This window comes from Eumetopias jubatus, unplaced genomic scaffold, assembly GCF_037043125.1.
Source record: "Eumetopias jubatus isolate StellerSeaLion01/CBP00866 unplaced genomic scaffold, mEumJub1_p1.0 scaffold_1, whole genome shotgun sequence".
NCBI classification, from domain to species: domain Eukaryota; kingdom Metazoa; phylum Chordata; class Mammalia; order Carnivora; family Otariidae; genus Eumetopias; species Eumetopias jubatus.
Window position 1 is genome coordinate 122,649,144 of NW_028274807.1, and position 4,857 is coordinate 122,654,000.

Sequence of the window (4,857 nt, forward strand, 5' to 3'; positions counted from 1 at the left end):
TTTATCTTTTGTTTTTGTTCTTAGCTATTCCATTAGATGTGTAATAGCATCTCATTGTGTCTTTAATTTACATTTTCCTTATCTCTAATGACGTAGAACATCTTTTTATGTGTTTATTTGCCATCTACATATCTTCATTGGTAAAGTGTTCAGTTGTTCTGCTCATTTTTTAAATTGGTTTTTGTTTACTTATTGTTGAAATTGGGAGTTCTTTATATATTTTAGATAGCAGTCCTTTGTGAGGTATGTGATTTGACAATATTTTCTCCCATTGTGTGGTTTGTCCTTTCAGTTCCTTAATATTGTCTTTTGCAGAGCAAAAGTTTTTAATTTTGATATTAAATTTTTCTTTTATGGATCCTGCTTTGGGAGTTGTACTTAAAAACTCTCTGCTAGGTTCTCTTACATCAACCACCTAAGAGTCCCACTGTAAGAAGCAACGACCTTTCCTCTTCTTCTCCACCATCTTCTCAGCAGCCACAAAGCAGCAACCATGCATGAATGCATCTCCATCCATGCTGGCTGGGCTGGGGTCCAGATTGGCAATGCCTGCTGAGAGCTCTGTTGCCTGGAACATGGCATCCAGCCCAATAGTCAGATGCCAAGTGATAAGACCATTGAGGGAGGAGATGACTCCTTCAACATCTTCTTCAGTGAGATAGATGCTGGCAAGCATGTGCCCAGGGCAGTGTTTGTAGACCTGGAACTCATAGTCATTGATGAAGTTCCACACTGGCACCTACTGATAGCTTTTCCACCCTGAGCAGCTCATCACAGGCAAGGAAGATGCTGCCAATAACTATGCCCAAGGACACTACACCATTGGCAAGGAGATCATTGACTTTGTCTTGGTCTACATTCAGAAACTGCCTTATTAGTGCACAGGTCTTCAGGGCTTCTTGGTTTTCCACAGTTTTAGAGGGGAGATGGATTCCAGGTTCACCTCTCTGCTGATGGAACTTCTCTCTGTTGGCAAGAAGTCCAAGGTGGAGTTCTCCATTTACCCAGCCCCCCAGGTTTCCACAGCTGTAGCTGAGCCCTATAACTCCATCCTCCCTATCCACACCACCCAGGAGCACTCAGATTGTGCCTTCATGATAGACAATGAGGCCATCTATGACATCTGTCGTAGAAAACTTAATATTGAATGCCTAACCTACACTAACCTGAATAGGTTGATAGGTCAAATTGTGTCCTCCATCCCTGCTTCCCTAAGATTTGATGGAGCCCCTAATGTTGATCTGACAGAATTCCAGACCACTTGATGCTCTATCCCCACATCCACTTTCCTCTGGTCATATTTGCTTCTGTCATCTCTGCTGAGAACCAGAACAGCTTTCTGTAGCAGAGATCACCAATGCATGCTTTGAGCCAGGCAACCAATGGTGAAATGTGACCTTCACCATGGTAAATACATGGCTTGCTGCCTGTGCTACCATCGTTATATGGTTCCCAAAGATGTCAATGCTGTCATTGCCACCATCAGGACCAAGCATATCATTCAGTTTGTGGACTGGTGCCCCACTGGCTTCAAAGTTGGTATTAATTACCAGCCTCCCACTGTGGTACCTGGTGGAGACCTGGCCAAAGTACAGCGAGCTGGGTGCATGCTGAGCAGCACCACAGCCATCGCTGAGACCTGGGCTCACCTGGACCACAAGTTTGACCTGATGTATGCCAAACATGCCTTTGTTCACTGATATGTGGGTGAGGGCATGGAGAAAGGAGAGTTTTCTGAGGCTCATGAGGACCTGGCTGCCCTTGAGAAGGATTATGAGGAGGTTGGTGTGGTTTCTGTTGAAGGAGAGGGTGAAGAAGGAGAGGAATACTAAAGTTAAAAGTGTCACAAAGGTGCTGCTTTTATACAGAAGCTTATTCTATTTTTTTTATTATGTTATGTTAATCACCATACATGATATCCTTCGTTTTTGATGTAGTGTTCCATGATTCATTGTTTGCATATAACACCCAGTGCTCCATGCAGAACGTGCCCTCTTTAATACCCATCACCAGGCTAACCCATCCTCCCACCCCCCAACCCCTCCAGAACCCTCAGTTTGTTTTTCAGAGTCCATTGTCTCTCATGGTTCATCTCCCACTCCAATTTCCCCCCTTCATTCTTCCCCTCCTGCTATCTTCTTCTTTTTTTTTAACATATAATGTATTATTTCTTTCAGAGGTACATATCTGTGTTTCAACAGTCTTGTACAATTCACAGTGCTCACCATAGCACATACCCTCCCAAAGGTCTATCACATAGCAGCGCTATCCCTCCCACCCGCCACCACTCCAGCAACCCTCAGTTTGTTTCCTGAGATTAAGAATTCCTCATATCAGTGAGGTCATATGATACATGTCTTTCTCTGATTGACTTATTTCACTCAGCATAACACTCTCCAGTTCTATCCATGTCATTGCAAATGGCAAGATTTTATTACTTTTGATGGCTGCATAATAGTCCATTGTGTATATATACCACATCTTCTTTACCCATTCATCTGTCAGTGGACATCTTGGCTCTTTCCACAGTTTGGCTACTGTGGACATTGCTGCTATAAACATTAGAGTGCAGGTGCTCCTTCTGATCACTACATTTGAATCTTTGGGGTAAATACCCAGTAGTGCAATTCCTGGGTCATAGGGTAGCTCTATTTTCAACTTTTTAAGGAAACTCCATACTGTTTTCCAGAGTGGTTGCACCAGCTTTCATTCCCACCAACAGTGTAGGAGGGTTCCCCTTTCTCCATATCCCCGCCAACATCTGTCGTTTCCTGACTTGTTAATTTTAGCCATTCTGACTGGTGTGGGTGGCATCTCATTGAGGTTTTGATTTGGATTTCCCTGATGCTGAGCGATGCTGAGCACTTTTTCATGTGTCTGTTGGCCATTTGGTTGTCTTCTTTGGAAAAATGTCTGTTCATGTCTTCTCCCATTTCCTGATTGGATCATTTGTTTTGGGTGTTGAGCTTAAGAAGTTCTTCATAGATTTTGGATACTAGCCTATTTATTTATTTATTTATTTAGTTGAGAGAAGGAGAGAGAAAAACAGCATGAGAAGGGAGAGGGTCAGAGGGAGAAGCAGGCTCCCTGCTGAGCTGGGAGTCCGATGTGGGACTCGATCCCGGGACTCCAGGATCATGACCTGAGCCGAAGGCAGTTGCTTAACCAACTGAGCCACACAGGCGCCCTGGATACTAGCCCTTTATCTGATATGTCATTTGCAAATATCTTCTCCCATTCTGTCGGTTGTCTTTTGGTTTTGTGGACTGTTTCTTTTGCTGTGCAAAAGCTTTTTATCTTAATGAGGTCCCAATAGTTCATTTTTGCCCTTGCTTCCCTTGCCTTTGGTGATGTTTCTAGGAAGAAGTTGCTGTGGCTGAGGGAGAAGAGGTGGCTGCCTGTGTTCTCCTCTAGGATTTTGATGGACTCCTGTCTCATATTGAGGTCTTTCATCTATTTTGAGTCTATTTTTGTGTGTGGTGTAAGGAAATGGTCCAGTTTCATTCTTCTGCATGTGGCTGTCCAATTTTCCCAACACCATTTGTTGAAGAGATTATATTTTTTCCATTGGACATTCTTTCCTGTTTTTCGAAGATGAGTTGACCATAGAGTTGAGGGTGCAGTTCTGGGCTCTCGATTCTGTTCCATTGATCTATGTGTCTGTTTTTGTGCCAGTACCATACTGTCTTGATGATGACAGCTTTGTAATAGAGCTGGAAGTCTGGAATTGGGATGCCGCCAGCTTTGCTTTCCTTTTTCAACATTTCTCTGGCTATTTGGGGTCTTTTCTGGTTCCATACAAATATTGGGATTATTCGTTCCATTTCTTTGAAAAAAGTTGATGGTATTTTGATAGGGATTGCTTTAAATGTGTAGATTGCTCTAGGTAGTGTAGACATTTTCAGAATATTTGTTCTTCCAATCCATGAGCATGGAACGTTTTTCCATTTCTTTCTGTCTTCCTCAATTTCTTTCATGAGTATATTATAGTTTTCTGAGTATGGATTCTTTGCCTTTTTGATTAGATTTATTGCTAGGTATCTTATCGTTTTGGGTGCAATTGTAAATGGGATTAACTCCTTAATTTCTCTTTCTTCTGCCTTGTTGTTGGTGTATAGAAATGCCACTGATTTCTGTGCATTATTTTATATCCTGCCACTTTACTGAATTCCTGTATGAGTTCTAGCAGTTTTGGGGTGGAGTCTTTTGGGTTTCCCACATAAAGTATCATATCATCTGCAAGAAGTAAGAGTTTCACTTCTTCTTTGCCAATTCGGATCCCTTTTATTTCTTTCTGTTGTCTGGTTGCTGTGGCTAGGACTTCTACTACCATGATAAACAGCAGTGGTGATAGTGGACATCCCTGCCTTGTTCCTGAACTTAGGGGGAAAGCACTCAGGTTTTCCCCATTGAGTATGATATTTACTGTGAGTTTTTCATAGATGGCTTTTATGATATTGAGGTATGTTTCCTCTATCCCTACACTGTGAAGACTTTTAATCAAGAAAGGATGTGTAATTTGTCAAATGATTTTTCTGCATCTATTGAGAGGATGATATAGTTCTTGCTCTTTCTTTTATTAATGTATTGTATCATGTTGATTGATTTGTGGATGTTGAACCAAACTTGCAGCCCAGGAATAAATCCCACTTGGTTGTGGTGAATAATCCTTTTAATGGACTGTTGGATCCTATTGGCTAGTATTTTGGTGAGCTTTTTTGCATCCATGTTCATCAGGGATATTGGTCTGTAATTCTCCTTTTTGATGGAGTCTTTGTCTGGTTTTGGGATCAAGGTAATGCTGACCTCAAAGAATGAGTCTGGAAGTTTTCCTTCCATTTCTATTTTTTGTAACAG

The 4,857-nt window shown here is 41.9% G+C and overlaps 1 pseudogene; it reads left to right on the forward strand.

Annotated features, from left to right (window-relative positions):
- Positions 1-493: 493 nt before the first annotated feature.
- Positions 494-1,832, forward strand: LOC114205704 (tubulin alpha-1A chain pseudogene; annotated as a pseudogene).
- Positions 1,833-4,857: the final 3,025 nt, after the last annotated feature.